Raw genomic sequence first — 27,536 nt, forward strand, 5'->3', positions numbered from 1 at the left:
GTTTAATACCTCTGTCCCTGCTCTTAAAGGTCACGTGTTGTTGGTCATGTGAGTACCTCACATCATCTTCACCATATTACCAACCTTTTTTTTGTTTTGGGTGTCTAATCATTTTTTGAAAGCACCAGAAGTGATGTCTAAATTATTGGCATGTTTTCCTGCTACACGTCAGTACTGAGGTATTTGAGCAGACATTTTGATAATCTGAGAAGGACAGTATTGGCAGCAGTGGCGTTGACCTTTGCTGCCGCGTGTTTGCTTTGGAGTCAGCATGGATCGCTGATTAAACAAAGAGTGGAAGTAAAAAGTTTTCTCTTGTTGTTATTTGTCGTCAGGCTGCTTTTTGTTGTGAAACAGAGAGTCTGTCCAGTCTGCGTCCCAGATGGCCGGCGTCACTGCGATGGAAATGACACCACACTGACACAGTGGGGACACTTTTGCCACGGAAATGACCTCCTGAGAGTGTGTGTGTGTGTGTGTCCGCGCAAAGTCTGAATCATTTGCAGTCAGGGCAGGAAACCGACATTTTTTAACCACAGGCACCAAAACTCCCAGAGCCCCGAGCAGCCGACCAGAATCAGTCGTGGCTGATTACCTGCCAAACTAACTGCTTCACCTGGGTAACATACCAGCTGCTCACACTGCTTTAACAGCCAGTTAGTGTGGCTCCAGATGCTGATTGGTCAGCTGTGGTGTAGATTAAAGGATTTAGTTGTGTTTGGCTGTTTGTTGGTGATTCTTTACCCACCTGGTTTACAGCATCTTATTCAAATTCCAAAAGCACTCCATTCTTACTCTAATTCTGATTAAATGTCTCTCTTTCTCGGTGCTGCCCCGCTGTGCCGGCTGCTCCACCTGCTCTGCTCCCTCCTCCTCCTCCTGTGGTTTGGACACTGAAGGTAAGCCAACTGAACACTCCTCCTGTTCTGCAGCGATGTCTGGTCTCGTGTTAAAATGTCGTGTACTTGTAGTTTTGTGTTTATCGATTGATTTTGTTTAATTGTCATGAAAGGAAACCGCTGTAGGACTTTGGGAAGCCTGTCTGGGGACAGTCCACGACGGCCATGTCCATTAAGGGCTTTGTTTTCTTGAATGTCCTGTACTTTATATGCTGCTGTTAAGTGCTTGAGAGTATGTGATGGTTAATGGACACTGACTCAGTGTCACTTTGAGCTCTCAGCGGTTGTCAATAGGTGAACATGTAGGTCAGTACACTAAAGTAAGACGGATCAAGTGTTCCCGCCCATCTGAGCAGGTTCAGTTAGAAAATATTTCATGGTTTCTAATGAGTCAGTAGGTCCTGGACTTATTAGTTTCTAAACCTGGACACCTTTTCAACCTTTTCTAATGGGTTATCAGGTCCTTGATCTTTGGTTTGTCACGGGTCAGTAGAGCCTGGATTGTGGGTCTTTTGGCTCTTGGTTGTTACCCTAAATGTGTCCCCATTCACAGAATACTCTCACCCCCTCACGACCTTGCAAACTATATTAAAAACACAGTTTCTATCAGCAGCAGCTACAGAGGCTGCTGATTTGTTATATTCTCGTTATAAAGGTCTGTTTGTCATTTGTTTGTCCATAAAGTTAAATATTAAACGTCATCGTCTCTGTGGCCAAGTTCCAAAACACAAAGGAAGTGGAAGTTCTGAGCTCAACTTCCTATCATCCTTTTCATGAATGAAATGAACATCTATTAGGTGGACTGGCATCACTTCAGCACAGAAATCTGACTGAGAAGCTCCTCTTTTTTTTGCCATCTGGACTCTCAGCTGAGTTCATGGGTTTGATCTGATTCAGTTCAACACAGATAGTCTAGACTTTAGCTGAGTTGTTGATCCCTTTCTGAACTGCTCTGAGATACTCCCTGAATACAGAAATATCAATGAAAGTCATATGTAAATGTAGACTTGTGTATAAAAATTTCAGAGCGCATTCTTGGTTTTGTTCTCTGGTTGCCGGGTTTTTCTTCCAAAAACTCCTCAGTTCTCACTGGCAACATGTGAATAGATCTGCCCCCCCCCCCTCTCTCTCACACACACACTTCATGCAACGCCTACCTTCTTCAAGAACACATCTTTTTTCTTTTTATTTTATTATTTACAAATTCTCCCACTCGCTCTCATGTCTCTTATCAGTCTACCTCAACATTCCCCTCTCAACTTCAATCTTGCCGTCATCTAATTTTAGTCCTCTGTCCCTCTCATCCCTCTCCTTCTCTGTTTTTGGCAGTGTATTCTGACTGACACGTCCTTTCATGGAGAGGATGAGTAGATTAAAATGAACCCAAGCCAGCTAGTACAGCTTCACTGAGAGCTTCACACAGCCAATCGCACACAAGCTGACATGCAAATGAAATCTCTCTCTCTCCCTTTCACTCTGTCTTTTTGGAGATGTTTATGGACAACCGATATATTTAGTAATGTTGGTCATTTCAAAATTTTCTCCCACATTATTCCAGTCTTGTTTGGGTGGGGGATGCTGTTAAAATGGCTTTTAAACATAAGACAAGTTTCCTACAGCTCTTGTAAATCTTCCAGTTTATGTCTCAGGTCTGTGCAGTAATACTTCCCATCCAGAAGAAAAGTTGATGAGTTCTAAAATATAAAACATGAATCTTCAGTGGCCTTAAACTTGGATTAATGTATATGTTTTATCACATTATGCCGAATTTAGGTCTTTACACTTTTTGTTACCACACATACCTCACAGTACTGTCAGCGGTACTCCGTTCAGAGTTTAGATTGATTTCCTGTCTTCCGAGCCAAGGCTTAGGTTTAGCTTCAGTACCTCAAACATGCATGTGATAGATAATCCATCACAAGCAACGTTTCCTATTTGTCAAAATGCAGTTGTGTGCAGGAAAAGTTTGGAGATGTCTGCCTGTTGATGCATTCGCAGACTCTCTTATGTTTAGCTTTTCCACTAAGTCTGTGTTTGATTGGTTTTGACTTCTCCACGACATACAGCAGCCTGTCAGTGCTGTACTTTACAGTAGTGACTCCCAAACAGCTGTATTTCTGCAGTTGCCAGGGGGTACGTGGAAAAATGACTCCGATAATTAAAAGAAATAGAAATAAAACACTCAAATATGTTGTACAGTGTAATTGGAAATGGTATTTGATTTGATCTGTAATTATTAAACACTTGCATAAATAAGGCAGACAGCAGTACAAATTATATTTAAACTGAAACGGTTTTCATTACCTCAGTCGAGTAGTTTAGTTTCATATATTATCACGTTTGTTGTCTTATCCCCAGCCATTTGAGCTTAACACTAATTTCTTTTAACTCCTCCTTAACTGAGTCAATAGTGTCTCGTCGCGTTTGTAGGACTCATTAAGGGGGTCGAGATCTGGTGTCCCCTTTCCTCCGGGACACAAACACTCTGTCAAACACAATTTCCTATCTCTTGCTTCAACCTCCACAACAAGAACTTAAACTGTGTGAAATTTCTTTTTCTTTCTTTTTCTTCAGGCAGTCAGTATGTGTTCGTATTAATTAAGGGCGTTTCGATGACTATTTATAGGCAACTATGGGAGTTAAAGGGTGGCACAGGAAGCTCGCTCACATGCGCCAAATTTAGAAATGATTGTGATTTATAAAGAGAAATCAGCGTGGGACGGGAATGCACGCTGTGTTTAGTCCATACTCAACCTTTTGACATGAATCCTACGCACAGTTTTATAAATGAGGCCCCTGATCATCAGTATTTCCTCCTGATATTTCTCATCACAACATGTTTCTGAAAACGTACCCTGAACTGTCCTCACCTCAGGCGAACAGTGTCCAGATTAAATTGTGCATAATTTTGATGCATTTAAAAATAAAAATCAGGTTTCAAGCTGTTGAAAATCGATCTGTTCTTAAAAAAGGAGGAAAAATATTCAAATGCAATAACATCAGTGCCCAGACTATAGATTGGTGGTCTGACTGCCACTGGTTTTTGTAAAAATGGCTGTTTGTGGTGAAATCAGATGGGGAGACTTATTGATCCACAGCTCTGAATGGATGTGTGCACGGGCGTTTTTTAGGGTGTCACTTATTTGATTGGATCTGGAAAATCTGCAAACCCCACTGATGCTGGTAGTAATGTATGCTGGCAAGTGCCTAAATGCTTTTTAATGTCTAAATATTTTGCCGTATCATTACCGTAAGCCCCACAGATAAACAAGTGGGCGTTTATGAGGTGAAATGAGTCTGGATCGGATGCTGCAGCGCTGTTGACTGTACTGAAACAGACCGGAGGAGATCAATAGACAGACGGACAGAACACGTCACTTAGTTTGTTTTCTCAGCCTGTTTGCTTATCATGGTTGTAAATAGAACTTGCGGCCCTGATTTTCTTTTCCCACGGTTGTAGCAGTGATCCACAGACAGAAGGGAAAAGACAGGGAAGTGAACGGACAGTCAGAGAGAGAGACACCGTTTCTGTTTCTACAAGCCTCATCCTGCTGCTTTTAAGTGACTATTGTGAACGTTCTGATTAATAAATGTAAATAAATAATGCTAAATAAGTATTGTCCAATGTGCTCCAAGCACTGTGGATTATTTGACCGTGACCCAGAACAGCAGCTTCTATGTGTTTCAGGATCTCCGGGTTTACAATTTAAGCATTGTTAGATTTTATGATCTTGTCTGAGGGCTTAAATGAGTGTAAATTGAAAATCAGAAGTGTTCTATCCAAGGAAGGTTAAAATCAAGGGCAACTGGACTTGGGTTGAAGATACTTGAAGAAGTGTTAGCTTCTGACTGACTGGCAGGGAGTCCCAGCGGTTCAACCTCTGTGGGGTTATCACCACGCTGATGGATACAGCTCGCTTCATTAGTGCTTCTGGGTGTCGGAACGATCGTTGTTGCGGTCGTCGGAGTCACGTAAGGCCGAGTCTGAATGATGGTTGGCGTTTCCACATGAGGCCCGATATACAGGACTGTGCTTTCCTCGCTGCATGGGACAGCATACACTACTGTGCTTTTCTTGTGTTTGGGTGTGTGGTCTTTCAGGTGAACCAGTCTTACAGTGTTGTTGGGTTTAAAACGCACAGGGATGTGGTGTTTGTTGAAAATCATCTTATATCCCAGACACGTCACAATGTTGTTGCCTTTCCTCTTCTTTTCCTCTTCCCCCGTACTGTTGCTGTTCTTCCTGGATTTTGTGGCTGTTTTCAGGAAGGTTTTGATAATCTGCTAGAAACTACATAAATGATATAAGGTATCTGATTCTGAAAAATTATGAAATATTCATCCCATGCTTGCCAATCCTTTTCCTTTCTCTTCCCCTCTCCCCGCTGTTTTCCTGGAGTTTTAATTCCCAGGATTTATTTTTCTTTAATGTTTCCAAGTATCCAATCACGTGTAATTGTGATTCATGAAGTGTTTTTGTCTTCATGATTAAATGTACATAATTGTGCATATGTGTACAGGTGCTGGTCATATAATTATTTCAGTAATTCCATTCAAAAACACGTATGCAAGACATGGGTTTCAGCTGTCGCATTCCTTGTGTCAAGCCACTCTTGAACAAGCCACTCTTGAACAAGACACAGCGTCAGAAGCGTCTCGCCTGGGCTAAAGACAAAAAGGACTGGACTGCTGCTGAGTGATCCAAAGTTATGTTCTTTTGCATTTCCTTTGGAAATCAAGGTCCCAGAGTCTGGAGGAAGAGAGGAGAGGCACAGAATCCACGTTGCTTGAAGTCCAGTGTAAAGTTTCCACAGTCAGTGATGGTTTGGGGTGCCATGTCATCTGCTGGTGTTGGTCCACTGTGTTTTCTGAGGTCCAAGGTCAACGCAGTACTGCTGCTGACCAACTTTATGGAGATGCAGATTTCATTTTCCAACAGGACTTGGCACCTGCACACAGTGCCAAAGCTACCAGTACCTGGTTTAAGGACCATGGTATCCCTGTTCTTAATTGGCCAGCACACTGGCCTGACCTTAACCCTATAGAAAATCTATGGGATATTGTGAAGAGGAAGATGCGATACGCCAGACCCAACAATGCAGAAGAGCTGAAGGCCACTATCAGAGCAACCTGGGCTCTCATAACACCTGAGCAGTGCCAACAGACTGATGGACTCCATGCCACGCCGCATTGCTGCAGTAATTCAGGCAAAAGGAGCCCCAACTAAGTATTGAGTGCTGTACATGCTCATACTTTTCATGCTCACACTTTTCATGTTCATACTTTTCATGTTCATACTTTTCATGTTCACACTTTTCAGTTGGCCAACATTTCAAAAATCCTTTTTTTTTATTGGTCTTATGTAATATTCTAATTTTCAGAGATACTGAATTTGGGATTTTCATTAGTTGTCAGTTTTAATCATCACAATTAAATGAAATAAACATTTGCAATATATCAGTCTGTGTGTAATGAATGAATATAATATCCAAGTTTCACTTTTTGAATGGAATTACTGAAATAAATCAACTTTTTGATGATATTCTAATTATATGACCTGCACCTGTATATGTGGTTGCACACATTTCTGTAAGTAATCACTGTGTGTTCATGTTATATGTATGTGCATATATTCTTCATGTCTGCCTTTGTCTTGTTCTTTTGTGCTTCTTTAAGAAAGGTTGGCACACTTGTGTTTTTTGAGCTGTAAACTAAATTATGAAACACATTAATGCAGGTGTTAATGTTGACATTTCTTACCATCTGCTGTTTTAAATCATCCTGAACCTTGCAAGGCCATTGCTGGCGCAGTGTCAAGCGTTTGGAACTAATTCAAATCATGAAATTTATATTTAAAAAGAGAATCTTAATGCACTGTAATTACAGGAGCCCAGCTTAGAGGAGCGCAGCTCCCAACCTTTAGCTCTATTTTTTTGCTGTACTAAGTATTTTTCTATTTTGACGCAATGGTTTGGACTTGGCAGCTGTAGAAGCACCACTGGACTGCTTTCTTTCCCTTGATGATGATCCCATGACAAACAGCAGGGCTTCGGCTACATACTGACAATGTCCTGTGCAGTCCCCCGCTGCGTATTTAAAATATGCTGCAAGGGAGCTAACAGGTTTAGGGTGTGTAGTTACACTTTAATTACCTGGTGTTGTGCCTTACTGTGTGTGTGTGTGTGTGTGTGTGTGTGTGTGTTAACATGGCTAATTGGCTCTGGAGGCCTGTCGATACTCTGTTAGCCGCAGCGTTTTGAAGGGCACTCTGTAAATCCATACAGCTCCTCCGAATCTGAATATCATCCCTCCGTCTGTTAAATAAACAGCGGCCGGGCTTCAATCTTCCAGCCCGCCAAGTGAATCATTTACAAGGTTAATAGGGACTCGGGCTGCTCACCCGTGGCCTGTTCCTCTCCTCGCCTTTCTTCTCGGTTTTCGTTCTGGCTCGTTAAGGATGTCGGGCCTTTTTACAGGGTCTTTAAAAGTTCCATCATCGAGGAGAGAAAGCAGCAGACCCGGGCATTTTACACGGATGTTAGAACATTTTACATGCAGATATCCCTGTGACAAAACGGTGTGACGGCCTGTTATTTGTTCCATTAAAAGATGCGAGACGTTCAGTTCTGCTGAGAGTGTGTGTGTGTGTGTCAGTGTCATCTTTAATTCTTTGCACTAGAATACAATTAAACACATTTGAGATATATTATATATTTCCACATTTCAAGCCTGAAATGTGCATTTTATTGATACACAGGACATTTTGTCATTGTTGTCTTATCCCACATGTTCATGTTGCCCATCGTAGAATCTCAGACCATGAGCCAGTCAGGTCAAAGCCAAACGGCAGCTCTGTATCAGTTAAATTAGTGATACCATCTGGATTATCTGGAAAGCGAATTAGCATATTGCAGTTCTGACAGACCTTCATCTTATACAAACTCGTATGGGTAGGTGTACAGCTGCATCAAAGCTACATTTGCCAGTGTGGCTAATGTAGTAACAAGTGGTCATTTCAGGATAATGGTGAGTGCTAAACACGTGGTGACAATGGCACAAGCACTGAGTTGTAAAATCAGCCATTTCTAACTGAAGCTCGCCAATGTTAGCTAGAAGTAGACACCATAGCCTGTAGCAGCAAAACATTTCTTGTCGATTCAACTTTCCATATGCACGATTAAGAATGTGCTTTGTCTTTCAAAAGTTACATAGTCTTGTTTAGAGCTGATCTAAAGCAAAGTCCTTATAGGCAAGTCACGCCACTCGGCAGCCATTTTGGCAACGCCTCTGGGCAGCTATTTCAGACTAACAAGACCAGGCTTCTATCTGAATGAATGGGGAGAGAGCCAGAACTGGAGTTTGAAAACTTTGCCTCAAAATAAGGTTTAAAAAACGTTTTTCCCGACCAGTTATACTTCTACTGCGCATGCATAGTAGTAGTGATGCATGCGCAAGAAAACCCTTATGTCAGTGGAACCACACGATTACCTGGAATATGTTTCCCGCCTCTGCTATTAAAAGAAGACGGGTTGGCATTCTAGCAGGACAGGCAGGACAACCGCCATCTTTGGCATTACAGGTTTTCCCTATAGAGTTGGTTTGAGGATTCTTAAAGTGGCATGTCTCCTTTATGTAACATCAGTGGCAGTTTGGCAACAAGTTTTAGTGTAATCTGCACAAGAAAGTCTTAAACATATGAACACGTTTCGGTAATGATGAAATCTTTTGTAGTTTCACATCATCAAATGTCTAAAAGTGGACTTTGGGATTTCTGTGCTTGATGGACATCAGAGAAACTGCCGTCACTGGAAAGAGTAAGTAGCTGATTCCAGTAGTGAGTTATGACACTGAGAAGTATGGATATAAGTTTTGATTCAGTCAAGGGTTAATGTTTTTTTCATTATGTGACGTAGAGAAGAGAGAAAATCTACCCTCTTCCCATGTTTGAAACATCATGAACATGACGGGCCGACATATCTCTCGTAGACATGCGTACACATGTCTTTGGTAGATATTTAATTTATTTCTGTGTTCTCGCCGAGGACAGGTGAAGTTTTCTCTTCACCATATGTTCATGTGTGACACAGATGGTACCTCTGCATGTTGCGGTGTATCTCTGTATCTCTGCATGTGCAAATTCCTGTCCACTGTTCTGTAAATGTCTTTGTGTCCTTATGTGTTCTTCCAGCCTGCGTCTGCGTACTGGTGGGCACCGCGGGGCGTATCGGGCTGGGACAAACCCTGCGGCGGCTCAACGTGAGAATAATGCATGTGGAAATTCACCCTTTCATTTGCCAGCGGGGGCCTGCTTCCTCCCAAGGCTGCTAGCTATGAAATAAATATGAGAGCAGGGGGAAGAGCATAATGAAGCCTCAGCACCAGTCCATGGAGAGGACAGATTGATGCTGAAGAGATGGAGGTAGAAAAGAAAGAAAGAAAAGAAAAGGGAAATGGTGGAAGGACGAGTGGCCAGAGGAGGAAACGTGATTGAGGAGAGAGTGAGCGATGAGGAAAGAAGAAGAGACAGCTGCAGGGTGAAGGGAAGACTGACTGATGGATGAGAGGATAAGAGCAGTGGCCTGAAGAAAGAAGGATGGAAGGACAGAAGATGGCAGAGGGGAAGGACACGGGTTAGAGGATGGATGGACGCCTGTTTCAACATTTACAAAATTCTAAAATTAAATGCTGCTTCTTACATTTAACTGTTGTTATAATCTCTGAATTAGTCCAGAATCCTCATTAATTATGAATGCATTTGTCTCGTACTGACTCTTACATATTTAATTTTTTGGATAACCCTGTTTACTCTGAACCTACGTTACCCAGCTCCCATGTTTCCCTTTAAACAAAACCAAGGGTAGAACCATGATTTTGTTGCATTATTGTCCCGGAAGAGACCAACATCCCTAGTGCAGCCGTTACTGCGGTGGACAGGACATGTAATCTGCATGCCAACCAAAACAAGTGCTGTATGATCAACTAAGGGAGGGGCAGCGCACGCATGGAGGAGCATTCAGTGAACGACCTCAACAGGGCCTTTGACAAGAAAAGGCAAGACCGGAAGGTGAAATCCTCCACTTCTAATCAGGGTACCCGCAGGGTCTTAAAAGTAATGAAAAGGACTTCAATTTAATATTCGAAAAATAAGGCCTTAAAAGTATTACATTTAGTTTCCAAAGGTCTTAAACCTTTTGTAGGATTACATAAATGCCGTAACGTCATAAATATATATTTTTTTTTTGTGTGTGTGACTTTACAATTTAACGTTACTCCTTTTGGTGTGACTCTGATGTTATATGGCAGCACAGGTAACGTTACTGTTTACGTCAGTGTTCAGCTTTACGCTGACGTAAACAGACTGTGGAGTGTTTTCGGTGCACGGGCTCTGACATCCAAGCTCTGGCGCGAATCAGTCATTTGTAAGGAAACAAAACATCTCCGACGGGCTACTAACAAGCTAACGTTAGCTTGTCGCCTCAGATTGGGCAAGTGTCTGAAGTTAAGAAGGCCAGAGATACGAACAAGTTGGCGGACGAGTCTTAGGGCAGTGGCGCTGAGGTTAGCACAACAAGCCGATAGGCGTGCGCTAATGGAACAGGGGAGCTGGAAGACCCGCCTGCAGGTTACTGGTCAGTTAACGTTACAACAGCAACAGAGAAGACAACTGTGTCTGAGACGAGGACGGTGCCTGTGTGTCGGCGTTTTTTAACGTTATGTGAATGGAAACATCCAGCGTGCTGAGCACTGAGGACGAGGAAAAAAGAAACGGCTGCTTTCAGGCAGCCTTTAGTTTCAAAAACAGAATTGGATAAATAATCACTCAAGCAGTTTACATTTAAATTGGCATATTATATTACATTACATATCTTATATTAAAAACAAATAAACATGAACGTGAGTATTATAATAAAATGTTTTATAAAATTCAGGTAACTTGGTGAATGATTTTCTCTGGCTTAAAATTCATACAGATTTTTCATTATACGGCAGTGAAGTTGGCATTAAATTTCATCCTAGGTGGAAATAAAAAGGTCTTAAAAAGTCTTAAATTTAACTTGGAGAATCCTGCTCTGACAACCACAGCCACTGCCAGTGTCATTCACCCATTCACCCACACTGCACAAATATATGTGGCTAAAGGACAGGCCTCCACGCCCACCTTTGGCTGAATGTGAATGTTAGTTTCTGTTTGAGCACTTAGGCTCTGTGTGTGAATGGTGAATGCAATGTTGGTAAAAGCGCTTTGAGTGGTCGAAAAGACTAGAAAGGCGCTATACAAGCTGTACGGAGCATTTACATTTGAAAACACACAAGTAATCGTTAATAGTGGACAGTCATACTTGGACCCGAGTGACCGCAGATGATGATGCACTGAGTTCTTGGTTTAACAAGAGCAGCAATTAAAAAAAGATTGAGCAGTAACATTTTAGGGTGGCCCTTTATAAAGCTGCAGGATTTCATATCTGACTAACACTTCTTCAGGTATCCCACCCAACTTCACAACAAAAGCTAATGTCTAATGTTTCAGATCACTGAAACACTTTCTCGTCATCTGGATGTGATGTCACGTCTTCTCTGACTGGCCAGTTAGCACGAGGATGAAAAACACACACACCACACTACTAAGAGAGCAGAGGTATTTTAATGTGTGTTTTCCCTTTAACAGCGAAGGTATTTTAATTGAAAAGGATTAGTGTCGGCTCGCCCTCGGCTCTGTGTTCAGCGGCATCATGCAGGGAAAAGTCACAGCGGGATGGGATGGGATTTTCCGCCCGTGAGAAGCGTTTGTGGCTGCCAGTTAATTTCATCAGTGTGAATGTGAGTGTGTGTGTGATGTGATGCCTAAATGGTCGTCACACTGTGGCTAATGGTTCTCTACAGGCATGAACACTTCAAAATTGACACTTTCACTCACTCACACACACAACCACGTTCATCTCCGGGAATTTACGTACTGTCGTGCACACTTAATGAAGAAAAAACACTCCACATACACTGATGCACATCTGGAACTTGGATTCGCCTCCTCCTCTGCAGGATCTGGGCGTGAAATGGCTCTTCACAGTTAATTACATGACTGAATCATTCGATTTCTCCTCCTTCTTCTCCTTTTTCTTCTTCTCATTCTTCTTCTTCAAGAGAAAAGGGTTGTTGTTCTGAGCTTCTCTAGCTGACAGATGAGCACTGACATTAGAGATACAGCATGCTGTTAATTGTGTTAGCGAACAAAGGGAATATCTGCCTATACATTACTAAATGAGGTGGCTGGCAGTACGCGTGTGTACATACTTAAAGAATTAAAATTAATAATGTGTGATATTTATGTCAGGATATAAATTAGAATAAATGAAGTCTATTGTTGGACATTATTATAAGATTAGTTAATAATGTAACAACATGACAGAATGAGCATAAACAGGTTTTCTGAATCGATTGAAAATGTTTTAGAAATGCTTCTGTAATAACTTAACAGTGTGCTCAGACGAATGTTGTTCTAATTAAACATAATTGTATATGATTTACACTTCTCATTAAAGTATCTATATCAATAAGCTCAATAATACAGGGGCCCCAGAGGCCATTTCCAATTTCAAAGCGACAGACAGTGAATCTGTAAGATCTGTTTCACTGTTCTCCATCAAGATGCATAAGAAGAGTGAAGCAGCTTAAATAAGGCGCCTTGTAGGAGATTTGCCAGTTAATGTAAGTGGAGGAATCAGCTGATGTGGGCTGGCTTTGAGATCAGCTGCTGATGTGCTGAGATGCGAGTTGAGCCTGACTTCGTTTGCCTGCCTGAACGCTATGCTCGCTGTCTCTTGGCCTTCAGACCAAAAAAAAACACAGCATAGCTAAAAAAAATTCTGCAACGGTAATAAATCACAGTTATTTGCAAAACTATAAGACACGAGTTAAATGAACAAATAAAACACTTTATTTAAACTAAACAGTTTCAAATTCGATGGTAAAAAAACCATTTGGATTTGTTAAATCCTCTGAAAATGTTATTTATGTTGTACTAAGTTAGAGCGTTATGCCATTTGTGTTTGGAGCAGGAGTAGAGTTTCTGTGGCTGTCTATACATTTCAGATAATCTAATTTTAGATGTGCAGAGCAGAGTTGCCAACAGTTTTCAACAGAACGGCCTGTGCTGTCCTCCTCCACTCACTGACCTCTGTTAGTGTCAGTACAGAGAGCGGCAGCCACATGAGAGCACGCTCACAGAGAAATATTGCCTAAATAGTCGCTACATGTGTCGTTAGGTGCTTCATGAGGTGTTTTAAAAGTTGCTAAATAGTCCCTAAGTAATCAATACTAGTGCAGAGGGCTTATTGATTTTACATGTCAATATTTGATTTCAGTAATTCTTTACAAAAACACATAAAACTACTAAAATAGATAGCATATGTGTTTTTCTTTGCTCTTTGGGAGGGTAGACAGACTGAATTGTGGGGGACGTGTAAAATGATTTATAAAACATCTAGAATTTGATGATGCAGCAATGAACACATGCAGTTTTGAGTTTGAATATTTCATTTGCTGTTAACGTCATGCAGCTTCAGTGAAGTGTTGGAATAAGCTTACGTGCAATATATAAAATAATTGACCAAACCTTAAAGCTGCTCAAAGGGAAACAAAAAGGGCGTAGTTGATGTTAAGTCGGTTTAATGGTGTTTCTTAAAATCAGCAGATCGTAAATGAGAGTTTGAATGAAACATGAGATTTTTCACATCAGTTGCTGCAGTGGAATTTTCCCAGCTATGCAAAGAAAGAGACGACTGACTTGCAGACTAGTAGAGGCAGCGGCATTATACATATTCAGTGATCAGGTAGCATATTAAATTCAGATTTACACTGAAAATCTCAGAGCATCTGGTTCAAAGGATGTCTATCAAAGTTACTGGAGATAATTTGCATGTATGAAAGTGAGATCTGCATTTGGGTAACCTTTGAACAATTTAGCTGTTAGTGAGTGCGTCGTGTTTAAAGTCTTCAGATTTAACTTGACTCTACCCCCGACTCCGATCATGTGACCTGGTTGCTCACCTCCGCTGTAGGACTGACTGGCATACCGACGGCACATCCCTCTCCTTTGAAACCTAATGCTCTTATTTTACCAATTACATGGCAGAAGGTGGAGGTCTGCTTTGGAGATGAAAAAGAATTTCACAGGATTTCAGAGCTGTAATCTTGACAGATGAGCAGCCGCTCGCTTTCCAGATTACCTCCCCCCCCTCCTTCTTTCAGTTTTACCATTCCTCCCCCTCTGCACTATCACAGGAATTATGGAAATGATAAGGGTAGCCTCGCCAAACACCAAGATTAAGGAAGTGAACAGGAGCAGGAGAAGTGCAGGAGTGTGCACGTCTGTGTGCTGGAATGTGTGTGATATAAAGGTGTAGGTTTAAAGATAACGTAGAAGAACAGAAAATGATCCTGAATACTTTCCTCTTGGTATTATTTCTTCTCCCCCTCCCCACTCCTACCATTCCCTCTCTTCTTCTTTCCTTTCCTTCCCTGCCTGTTTTTGCCCTTATTCAAATATTCCATCATTTTTCTTCATCCCTTTCCTCTTTTCTGTTGCTCATTTAATCTCCACACTTCTCTCATTTCTCCTGAATTAATTTTCCCCCCTCCAACCATTTGCCTGCTTATCTCCTCCTCACCTCCTCCCCTGTTTTCCTCTCTCTTTTTGCTCATCCTTTCAACACTTACCTAGTCCTCTTCTCTTCTTCCATCTCCATCAGTCATCGCCACCCATTTTCCCTCCTCTTCACATCTCCTCCTCCTCTTTCCCCTTTCATCACCTCCCTCTCATTCTGTTTGTTCCCCATTAGTTGTTGGCAAAGGCTTTTTTTTTCCTGGGATCCATACTAAAAACGTACAGTTTAATGAACAAATGCTTGCAATTACAGTAAACAATAAAATAACAAATTCACCACTACACCTGCGCTAAATGACATCAAGTCCATGAGATTAACATTAAACAGAAGTGTTTGCTTGTAAAAGAAGACCATCTTCATTTGAACATCTTGCCGACTATCTATACAGTTTATTTTACCAGGCGGATTTACACAAATAACCTCCTCTGCTGCTTCCCATAACCTCGTTTACTGGATTCTAGAAATATCAAGTGTAGCGGCTGCTCCTTTCAGATCCTGTATGACTCAGCATACTCTGCATCGGCATGTTTTTCTTTGCTTTGGTGTTTGTTAGGTAGCATATTGTGGCCCTCTTCACCTGCCTGTTTATATTTATACCGCTTGTATGTATTTAAGTTAATGAGTTACGACTTAACCTGTCTTCAGCTTTTAGCCATGCTATATCACGGTGCATTGTATCTGTCTATTTTCTACTACAGATGTGACAACATCATAGCTAGTATGAACTACAGGTGCACTTTGGAGTAGGACATGAGGAGCATTTTTCTGTGACAAATACTTCCCCTCTTGAAATGATTTTCTTTACGTGACTTCCCTGGAAAAGTTGCCCATGAAGAGTGACCCCCTAAAGTTTTCACCTCACTGTGATTCAGGTAATATCATATTTGTGCCCTTTGGAAACCTTCAAAATTGTCATTAGAATAGCGTTAATTAAAGCATATTTCTTCTTAGGCTCTCTGAATATAGTCTCAATGTAAAGCTTCAGCATTTGCTAACATTAAGTCTTGTATTGGTGGTAGTAGTAGGATTGGCAGTGTGACAGTTTTTGGAACCGATTTGTAAAACCTGTGTAATATTTTTTGCAAGATGTTGGATTTTTGAATTTACACACCTCAACCCTCCCATTCCAAGAAAATATCCCCGTCTGAAGCTGTTGTAGAGCTGATGGCCTGAACGAGTGGCACTCCAGGTTCAGTACCCCCCCCTCCCCCCCGAGATCCAGACTATAGTTACTCACTCAGATATCACATTTTCATCTCATATCTGCGTCTCACAGCCTCTGTGACACGGAGCAGCTCTGTGTTTTTGAGTCAGCGGGCAGAAAACGTGACAGCAGACACCGAGCTGCAGGTATTAACGCCAAGAGTACAAATCAATCAAGACAAATCTTCGATGGGCGGTCGTCTCAGTCAGCTGCCTGAGTGGCACACAGAGACTGATATCACACTGTGCTGTTGAGCTGTCACTCTGCACCTGGATACATGGCCGGAAAAAAATACAGTCATATAAAGTGGCAGCTACATAAATACACAGAAGGCTCGATCCATCCTGTCACGTATTGCTTCAGTTGTAACTACAGCCCATGGGGGGGGGGATCCAGTATATGTCAGGGTGTAGTAAGTATACTATTCACATCCACAGTTAAAATACTGCAGGATAAAGCTTTTGCCTGTAAATCAGACTGGACTGCCATTTAGTTTTCTCTTCATTAGTCAGCCTAGCATCATATTCATGTTAGCAGTTAGCATTTATCATGCCAGCAGAAGAGAGATGTTGATTTAAAATTGTTAAAGTCAAATATACCACACACTATCTCTCACACACACACACACACACTCTCATGGCACACTCATTTTTCTGACGCTGACAGCAAGAGTCTGACACGTCCTTATTCTTAATCCTGCCTACAAAGCTCTGATTGGCTCAGTTGTTTTCCCAACAGGGCAATTAAGCACACCACCAGACATATTTAAATCTGTTACATCCCCGTGGGAAATCCAGTGGAAGAAGCGAGTAAATAAAAATTAACCCAGGGAAAAAAAAGGAAAAACTGAAAATTGAAAGAACAAACTTAGGCTATTATTAACAATGTAAATAAAGATGTTTACAAAAGATCTCAAAACGCCACTGAAAACTGAGGAAAGCTGTAAATAAGGTAACTGGTAAATATAAACAGGACAGTAACTAACAAGCTCCCTCCAAAAGGGAGTTGAAAAGGCCGACCTCGGTACACCACAGCTCGAGCGTAGACGGCCAACACACAGCCTGAAAGCTTCCAAACGGGCCCACTGGCCGTCTGCTCGTCTCCTGGCCTTTTAACCACAGGTCCTCATGGGCAAGTGAGCAGCGGTGTGTTTACTCATTCACTGCACAGTAACTTCCTTTACTTCTTAATCACTTGACTTATGCTGTATACTGTCATTTTGTTACACTCCCTCCTGTTGGAACAGTTTTGTCCAGTTTGAATGTGTGTTTCTGATGATCTGCAACGTAAAATGACTGCTTTTTTCAATGGAGTTTGGTGGGCCGCAGTACACCCCTCACATTTCTGTAAATATTTTATTAAATCTTTTCCTGTAACAACACTGGAGAAATGACACTTTGCTAAAATGTAAAGTAGTGAGTGTGCAGCTTGTATAACAGTGTAAATTTGCTGTCTCCTCAAAATAACACATCACACAGCCATTAATGTCTAAACAAGTGGGGGGAGAGCATATTTACACTGTTATACAAGCTGGACACTCACTGTGAGGGGTGCCAGTGTGACTGATAACAATGTGTTGGCTTCAAAGGAATTTAAATGTCCCATCCATCCATCGTCAACCACTCATCCTGCGTACAGGGTCGCAATCCCAGCTGACATCGGGCGATAGGCGGGGTACACCCTGGACAGGTCGCCAGTCCATCGCAGGGCCACACATAGACAGACAACCAGTCACACTCACACCTAAAGACAATTTAGGGTCACCAATTAACCTAGCCTGCATGTATTATTTTCTAATATAACACAGATTTGGCCACCATATCAAGGCCAGAATAAAGAAGTGAAGAAAAAACATCATGTGTGTCCTGCAACCTTCATCAGGTGATATGATTATTGACCATTTATGTATTGATTTTGGTGTGCATCTCTCTAGTGGAGTGAAAACAACTTTACAGCAGACTTTCTTGAACACATGTCGCCTCTCCACCAGCCCATTTACATCACCCTGTTCAGCTGTGGAGCTTTATTAACAGTCTCTAATTGGAAAACCAAAATCCATTAACTCCACAAAATAAATATCATCCATTGATATAATTAGGAGGCAGAGTAATTTTACACAAATGTAATCTTATCCTCTCCTACTGAGAGGAGGGGGCACATATTGTTATCATTATCTTTCTTTGCCAGAATCACATTAGTCTAATATGCTTCACACGACCCGCTTCTACACACATCCTGTACATGCGCACACCTACACACTACACACAATACTATACAACATGCTCGCAGAGATTTCCCAGTGACGTTAAGCTGATGTGACGGGTCTCTCTGCTCTATTTGTCTTGTTTCCACAAACTGACAACACAGTCAGTTATTATCTGTCTGTTAGAAGATGTGTTAAAGGAACACGTTCGTCTCAAACCTCAGTGCCCAAGTATCAACGACTTTTAGTGATGGCACTAAAATGCTTGGTCAGATTCTTTACTCTTTGATCAGATAGTTATTCAAATCATAATTTTGCTTTATGAACTCAGAGTCAGAAAAAAGCGTGTTTATATTACACCAAGTAATTGTTCTCGCAGCACAGATTTAAAGGGAAAATATCACTAATAACGACATTGTACTTACCAAGTTAATGGCTGAGATCTGGGAGACACGGTGACGTGTCAAAAAAAAAACGAGCGGTCAGACGATTAGATGGGCTGGAAACAAACAAGAGAAAACAAAGGCTAACAGTAGAAATACAACCTGAACTGTCATCCATCGTGATTTATACACCCTTACTGAAGTTCTGCTCACACAGCTTACTACTGCAATGGGGGATTCATTCTAGCATATTTCAGGTTCCCTCAGTCTCAGTTTGACTTCCAAATAAAGTGGTTTAGAAAATCTGATTGCTTTATTTATTTATTTCTTTGCTCAATCAGATTCACGACTGATGCATTTATGTCCACGCAAGAAAAGAATAGGAAGCAAATTCTGGTCTGACTGCACCATACGGCTTCTTTTTAGTGATGATTGCATGTTCCCAGATCTCTGTTATTAACATTGTGAGTACTGTGTTCTCATAACTTGAAAAAATGATAGATAAAACTTGATATGACTGAATGATACCTAAGTTGTAATAAACTGGAACTTTCCTTTAATAATCCACCACAGGAATTAAATAATAGATATCCAGCTAGCACTCATTCCCTCCACCTTATCTCCAGAAATGGAGTGGATTATGAAGTTTTGATGTACAATGACTCTTTGCTGCACATTCACATTTAGAGGTTTGATGTCCCTGATCTGCATGCGTAACCTAATGAAGCTCTACCCAAAGTTAGATCCCAGAGTGGGATTTAGAAAAGTATTTATTCCCTGTAACTTCCATCACAGGCTGAAAACTCTTCAAAAAGTGGAAGTGCTGTACCTTAAATCACCCTCTCCCAACTGCATCGTGTGTCTATCGTCCCTATCTGCTCACTCTAATTTGGTCTCATCACTTAAAAATTCCCTCGACCTCTCATATATCTCATGTTTTATTTCTCTTCCCACTGGCTCTTCCTTTACATGATCATCCAAGGGACACGGCAATGTGGCTGCTTGAAATGTTCTCCGAGGAACTGGAGCGTACTTCGCTGTGGCACATGTTTCAAGTCACGCTGGAAATGAGCATCAGCTTAAATGGTTGAAATGGAAAAAGAAAAGTTAAGTTTCAGGTTGCTGTGCCTCTGAGGAGGAAACAGAGTTTTTAAGTAGTGATCCTGTAGATTCTCAAGTGACACCTTTTGTTGTTAAGTGCTCATCGCTGCCGTGTTTCTGCACAGTGAGAGTTGATGTTGGTTACTCCTTTTTCATGTCACCAGAGTAGCTATCACTGTTGGTGTGGATTAAAATGATTGACGCGTTAGGAACTTCATTGTTAAAGAGGTGATATTCTGCTTTTTGGCTTTTCCCCTCTCTTTTATTGAGTTATATATCTTTTTTGTGCTTGTAACAGGTTTGCAACGGGAAAAAGCCCAAAGTCCAGCCCAGAGGGAGTTCCCGTCTCCCACAGAAAGCTCTGCTCTGAACTGAAAACAGCTCATTTGTAGTCCAGTCGTTTCCCTTCCTTCACTGTCACAATGAAAACGCGTCATAAAGCTTGCCAAGCGGCTAGCGGGTCAGGCACCCCCTCAAACCAAGCTGGTCTGAGCGGGAGGCCCTTTGGCTCGACTCGCCATTGCTGGTTTTCCAATGTAGAAATGTTGCACCTGTTCCTGCTTCCAGGTACTTTTCTTCATATCACCTCACCTCCGTCGAGGTTCCAGTCGAGCTGAGGGATACTAAAATGTAACGTGAAAACACGACAGACTGCTGATTGGTCAGAGAGAATATTCACTATTCACTGCATCATCATTGCTGCACCAGACAGAGGCCAGCCAGCAACAGAAAGGTTTACAGTTTTCATAAGTTATTTCATCATTAAATCCACTTCTGAGAAGTTTTGAGGTGAGAAATCAGCTGTGTAGATTTAGAATATTGACAGTTTTACGAGAAGTGATGGCGGAACAAAAATGTGCTTGAATATTGTCGGAGTTGAGGAGCTCCGCGAGTGGCTGCGGGGGAAGCCTGTGACGACCCGCGGGAGGAGCGTGTGAGGCTGGCCAGCCGCCCGCTCACAGAGCCCTCTGCTCCCGCCGTCACACAGACCGCTGCAGCAACAACGGCAGAGGAAAACACAGCTGGAAGGTTTTCATACCGCTTATCTGTCTTTACATTCTGAGGAGGAATGTTGAAACGCTTTAACTTAAAAAAGAGAAAGCTGTGTGGGTCGCATTGAACATTACGTTGTGGCAGTTGTGTGTGGCGTCGCTATGACGACAAGCTACGTACTATCTCTGGGTACTATATGCAACGGAAAACGCAGCAGGGCCGAGCAGAGTCGAGTCTATCGATTTGCGCTACGGTAGCATTTTTTGGCAAGGCAGCATAGATCGTCAGAACACCGGCAGCAGTTCAACGTTTAGTCCTAAAAGACGATGCAACTCTGGAAATTCACAATCACAAACTGTAAGTATACTTAATTGGTTGTGAATTATATTTAAAATAAACACGGCAATGTAACTTCACAGACTGTTCAAGTGCGGAGTTGTTGTAAACGTTGGCTAACACAGCTAAAGTTATAACTATAATGCTAACGTTACACCTGATGTGAAAGCCACTGAGCAAACGTTCAAATTGTTTGGCCAATTTTTATGCAAAATTGAGTTGAAATATGGTGATTTTTGTAATGGTTTATGGTAAGATGTGGAACAATGATGTTGTGTGGTTGTGGACTTGTGAGTAACTTCTACCATCTGCTAGGTTACTGTCTCAGTCTGCAGCGGCTTTGATTTGGATCACACTACCTTGTTTCTTACGACCCGCCCTTCTCTGCTTCTGATTGGCTAGTAGTCCTTACCTGGGAACTGCGCATGTGCAACTCCCAACAAAGATTTTGTACAAGTAAGATGCATCACTCTGTAGCTCAAGAGCGGAGCGAACAACACACACAGGGTGAAAAGAGGAGCTGCTGCAATGTGCAGTATGAGAAATATATGGTGTTTTTTTTGAAAATCAAACCATGTAATCCTGTTCTGGTACAATCCCTAATTAAGATTTTGAACCTGAAAATGAGCAGAATACCACCTCTTTAACATGCTAATGTTTAGAGGTGGCAAGCTAACAGTTTCACTGACCGTGTCTGTGGAGGCTGCTGGTACGTTTACGTCTCTGTATGAAGCAGATGTGCAGAAATGTCTTTACATCGCGCCACCCGTGCAAATTCACATCTAATCCAAAACCAGCCTTCCCATTGCTTCATATTCTGTCTTTATACACAATTTTTTGTGTGTTAGCATCCCAAAGTACCGCTGAGAATGGTGGAAAATGATTGGTGCTTTGTTTGAAAGCGGTCTACTCGTAATCTACGTGTAGGTTGCTTAGTTCTTGGCAGGTTAGTCAGTTCAGATTGAAGTCCACATGTAACATGGAGATGTTCTGAGTGACCCAGAACACGGAAGTTTACATTGAGGTCAAAAGTTCACAGAGAGGCTGGAAGTGAGTTCTGAGTGTTATATTTTTGTTTTGCTGCAGTTGTGTGTGTGTTATTTTCCTGCTGGCTGTGTGGGAGCCACAGCTTGTTCTCTGGATCCTCGTAATTATGTACGTGTTTGACAAGTGGACAGGCTGAAACGCAGTAAAGAGTTACTTTGATAATCAGGGTCATTGTTTGAAGCGCCTCAGACTTTGACTCCGCTTTTACATTACTGTCAGTGCACATACACAAAACAGGCATAAACAAACAGGACAAGAAGCTCAACAAAAACATACACAAAGTGAAGTGTACAAAAAAGTAACCACATACACACAACCAAGAAGGTGGAGAAGCTGTCTACCTGAGTATTGGTAAAACCACAATAAAGCTAAACTGTGTTCTTACTCGACATCATCTGAACCTGTTTGGTCTGATGGGCTTCAGCACATAAACCTTTGTTGTTGTTTTGGATCCTTACGTGGAGCCTGTGTTTTGCTGCGAGCCGGTTGTTTCATGGTGTTAGCGGACTGCATTTCGTTAGCTGCTGTGTGGTCGCTGTAGTCTGAGAGAGGCTCTGGAGCGCGCACAGGACTGAATCTGATCCGGTTTCAACACATAAAAAGCAGAATAGTGGCTGATGCAAGCAATGGAGAGAACAGGTGTGTGCTTCATTTCATCATTCATCTCACAAGTGAGTTTTGAGCCCACTGACAATAAGGCAATGAAAATGTGATTAATTTCATTGAAAAACTTACATATAGTCCCTTTAAATAAACAAAAGTTGAATTACGTAAGTAGAGTAGTTGTTTTAACCCAAATGGTGATCTTTTCCTAAACCTAACCAAATTGCCATAACCCCTAGTTTTATTTTGAAAGGCTAACTCGATTAGACTAATTAGATTTTGTGTTGTTAACTTGACCGCAGAGCCCTACACGTCCAAAAACGGTGCTAAAGGGTACCCAGGTCATTAAAACCCACACCAAGGGGTCTTGACCAAGTCTCCATATGTGACGAGCTGGGGGTGAATGTGTTGAATGCATTAGTAATTTCACAAAGAGTGCAGACAATTAAAACAAGGTAGTTTCAAATGGTCTCTAAATACATTTTTGGGGGCAGAAACATCATTTCACCACTAAATATTTAATAATTCTCATGAGAGAACATCTTCAGCTGAGTCATATTCTCAAAAGAAGCCTGTTCATGCCAACATCATTTCACCAAAGCAAACCCATTAAGTTTTTCACACAGTGGATATTTTTATTTTGAAGTGGGACGCTTTGTACAATCCCAAAAAACGGATCCAAAAAAAGATCCCAAGACTTAATGTCAGTATCCTGCTGTGAAAGCACAGCGACTGTCACTCACTGTCCTCTAGATTGCTGACAGCAAGACCCAGGACACCGCCTCACATCATCGCAGCCGCCATCTATCTCTCTCACACACACACAAAACACTATTTATATCCTTGAGGGGTTTAATGTGGAGAAATGGAACAGATATCCAAGGTTGAGTGTGACTGCGGTTGGAGCTGCTCGTGCGTTGTTGTTGTTGTGTATACACACACACACACACACACACCAGTAACAGTACATTTGTGCATCAGTGCACCCATCACAAATGTGTGAAGTGGGGATATTATTGTCACATTGCTGGCAGGCTGGCAGCGCCCGTCCTTATAACTCTCCTTCTGCTCAGGCTCCAGGCGCTGCCGTTTTATCTGAGAGAGTTCTGGCAACCCGAGGTCTGCAAACTTTCCTCAGCTTCAAACTTTCACTCATCTGGATGTCACTCCTGGGAGCCCCGGCTTGGTTTCCAAGCACCAGTACGGGGTAATAAAGCCTTCTTTCAGCAAGATGAGTTGACAAACAGCCAGGCTGGGAGACGGGCTTTTGTGAAAGCTCAGAGAACATTGAGGAAAGCTACCAACAGGCCTACATTTATAAAACTACGTCTATACTATCTAAACTGCATACTGTCATATTTGTACACTCTGATGTACTTCAATGGCACAAATACCCCTCCAAATAATCCTTGCTCTCAGACTTCTGCTATCGCACACATCACTTCTCCTGCAGTCACACTGAGCTGAGAATAATATAGTTTCCTAAACAAGGTTAGGTGGCCGACAGTTGAAGCACTCAACTCTCATGCTTTAATCGTCAGTAAAACTCTGTCTGAAAATATCTGGTTCTTTGATTAAAAAAAGTCAAAGGTACAAACCCGTGGAGAGAAATCCACCCAAGGTTAATTTCTGTATGAAACGTTCAGTTACAGAGCTTCAAATCCTGTTGCATTTAAATCAGCTCACTTTTAGATTCTGAGTCATTTGGGGATTTATTGAGCTTCGATTGGGCAGTATATGACAAAGCATTCTAATTTTAGTTTTAGCTTTAATTTCTGCCCCTCTCTCGTGGTAACATCAGCTAAAATCATAGTAAATAGAACAATCGTCCAAACCAAAGTCACAGAAAAAGACTAAGTTGAAATGATTAAAATCTGACGGCAATGGCATAAATTTACACTATGGTTAAAATATCCAGACTCCTGAGTTTGTATGTTGAGAAATATCAACAAGAAATGTGTTAAAAACATTTCTGAACATGCAGCTCACTTCACAGCTCTGGTTTCTGGTAAATGTCTAAAAGCTCCTTTCTTTTCTAATCAAACTTTGACTTGCTTATGGGCAACTTACACAAGATCAATTGTTGCCTAGGCTTACATCAGCTAGTTGGTTAATGTAAGTGCTGTGAGATCTTAGCTGATAGATTTTACTCCATTCAGTTGTGTGCTCAAGACACCGTGTTACACCGCTGACCTCAAGAGGAAAGTAAAGGAATAAAACACTGATTTAAATTTAAATCTTAGCGAAAATTGGAGGTCGACAAATGTGAGTAATAATCGAGTTGCCAGGGAAAAGATCTTAGTTTGGAAAGAAAAACGAGCAGATGACAAAAGAAACTTTCTACCAAATTGAATAAAAATTTTGTGTTCCACATGTAATAAGAGACAGTTATTCTAGTTCCCAAAATGCAACTTGATTTTAGCATCCAACTGACTTACCCAAACATAAAAAGATGATAAACTGCTCTAAACTTTCTCTAAATTCGGTCCGTGCCTGAAGTGACCACCGTGCATCTCTTGGTGGGCGTGTTTTGTATCTGATTCTTCAAGGCAGGCCAACCTGTGGTCATATGCTACTGGCGGCCAACAGAGTCTTAGTGTCTGGGTGGAGGGGAAGGGTGTATGTGTTGACAGGGTTTATGCAGGACTGGACTGGAAGTGAAAGTTGAGTTTAAAGCCAGACACATCAGTGGTCATGTTCCACCACAGTTCAACACACAAGTCGCCTCAGAGACTCTGCAGCACTATAGTTATTACAGCAAAGGAAGATAATGTTATTCAGATGGAAGTTATAAGAAGGACCTGGACATGATCAGATTGTTTGTTTTGGAAGATTAAAACAAATTTGAGACCTCAAGGAGAGTAGAAACATTTATAACACGGTCCAAGAAGATCAGGAGAACAAAAGTCGAAAGTATAGCGTTATTATTTGAATATCTTTTGGAGAACTTCAACATTTCCATTACAGAGATCAGCTCAGTGATGGTTAACCTCTTTTTGCTCAAAGCCTGACATCCACTGCTGATTAGATCTCTGAAACATGTTCTGCTTTCAGACTCTGTGACTGCTGGAAATATCTGGATGTCATTATACTTTAATGGTGTTATGATTTTAGGGTGGGATCGCCCTTTAAGGCTCCAAACAGAAAACCAAAGCATGCAGTCTTGTTCAATTCATTGCCGAAAGGTGTTTAATGTCTGGATCTGCCTCCTCAGCTGTCTGAGCACCCAAAAATACCCCTCTGTGTGCATGTGTGTGTGTTGGAGGTGCGAGCGCTGCAGGGCCAGCAGTAATTAATTTGACTGGCTGGTTCTGTTATTAGCCTGAGAAGCACTGCTGAGTCAGGGCCGATGCAAAGGAGCCAGAGACGTAGAGAGAGAGCGAGAAAAGTGATGGAATGAAAAGCTGAAGTAAGGACAGATGAAAGAGAGGTAGAAAATGAGAAGGGGAAAAACACTAAATTGCCAAAGGTGTGAGGACATCATACACCACATGTCGTTGATCCCCTTCCTTCAAGCTGTCATGATGAAACAGCTGGCACGCATGAGAGCAAGTTGGATGAAAAAGGTAGAAGGAGAGAGAGTAATCAAAAGAAAAGCAGATGAGAAAGAGCGCATACATCTTGGTCATCTAGAAGAAGTGAACACATAATAAATATGCATAAACTCTCCCATCACCTACTTCAGTTGTTCTCTGTTTACCTTGTCTGGTACTCCTTAATGCGGGCATCCAGCCAGGGAGGGCCCATTCCCGCCACTCCCGCTTACCTTTTGACGGGGCATAGCGAGGTAAACCAAGCGCATCTAAACAGGTTTAGAGGTAAGTGAGGTTTGTTTGGGATTCAGCACTCCTGACCTGTTTCTTTGGAGCATGAAGAGTCTGCTCTCAGCTGAGTGGAAAAACGGCACAAAGGTGTTACATAACACAAACAAGAGGGGGGTTATGTTTTCTCAGAGGAAGGTTTGGCTGTTTTAACGGGGCTTTTTTTGGGAGCATTTTGCTCTTGCACTTACTGCTCTAAAATTTTAATCCTGACCTCAACACCCAGCCGACACCTGGTGGGGGGGGGGAGCTCTGTCCTCAATTTGTCTTTGATGTTTGCAGTTTTTCCAGCAGCGTGAGCCTGAGTTTAGTGGCTCCATGGTCTCATCTGAGTCAGTTGGCATTACGTTCAGCAGTCTACTCGTAATCTACGTGTAGGTTGCTTAGTTCTTGGCAGGTTAGTCAGTTCAGATTGAAGTCCACATGTAACATGGAGATGTTCTGAGTGACCCAGAACACAGAAGTTTACATTGAGGTCAAAAGTTCACAGAGAGGCTGGAAGTGAGTTCTGAGTGTTATATTTTTTGTTTTGCTGCAGTTGTGTGTGTGTTATTTTCCTGCTGGCTGTGTGGGAGCCACAGCTTGTTCTCTGGATCCTCGTAATTATGTACGTGTTTGACAAGTGGACAGGCTGAAACGCAGTAAAGAGTTACTTTGATAATCAGGGTCATTGTTTGAAGCGCCTCAGACTTTGACTCTGCTTTTACATTACTGTCAGTGCACATACACAAAACAAGCATAAACAAACAGGACAAGAAGCTCAACAAAAACAGACACAAAGTGAAGTGTACAAAAAAGTAACCACGTACATACAACCAGAAACAGACAGTAAGACTATAAGATTGTAGTGAAATAGTGCAGTATAATAATAATAATAATAATAATAGTGCATTATGATGGAATAAATAAATATTTTTGTGCATATTATGCAATATTATTATGTACATGAGGTAGGTGGATGTTAGATATACAGTATATTCATATGAACAGCTCCTCAGTTGCTAGTAAGTAGTAAATATACAGGTGGATGTTAAGAGTCAGAGTCAGCAGGTTATTGGTGAGGATTGTGCTGAGCTACGGTTCTTAGAGTGCATTGGAAAAATGCAAAATACAACAAACCCTTCATACTGCAAATATCAAGCAATAATGAACTTAATAGGCAGATTTAACATCATGACATGTTGATAATCATGAAAGCATTTCGTATAAATGCTCCATCTGTGCAAGGCAAAGGATGGTTGCCCTGGAATTTAATTCATATCATCAACAGCACATAGAAGCACAT

At 41.7% G+C, this 27,536-nt stretch overlaps 1 protein-coding gene across 4 annotated transcripts in view; it reads left to right on the forward strand.

The window, feature by feature from the left end:
• Positions 1–27,536, forward strand: part of LOC119915620 (glutamate receptor ionotropic, delta-1-like) — a 580,442-nt gene that overhangs the window by 224,278 nt on the left and 328,628 nt on the right. Inside the window, exon 1 of one of the 4 annotated variants that reach the window (XM_038735234.1) lies at positions 337–620. The exons of the other annotated variants lie outside the window; for them this stretch is intronic. The gene's annotated coding sequence lies outside the window, so the exon portion shown is untranslated. Of the gene's footprint in view, positions 1–336; positions 621–27,536 lie in introns of those variants that run through there. 4 annotated transcript variants of the gene reach the window in all.

Source organism: Micropterus salmoides, unplaced genomic scaffold (genome assembly GCF_014851395.1).
Source record: "Micropterus salmoides isolate LMB-PRFRI ecotype aquatic unplaced genomic scaffold, ASM1485139v1 Ms_hic_scaffold_21, whole genome shotgun sequence".
Classification (NCBI taxonomy): domain Eukaryota; kingdom Metazoa; phylum Chordata; class Actinopteri; order Centrarchiformes; family Centrarchidae; genus Micropterus; species Micropterus salmoides.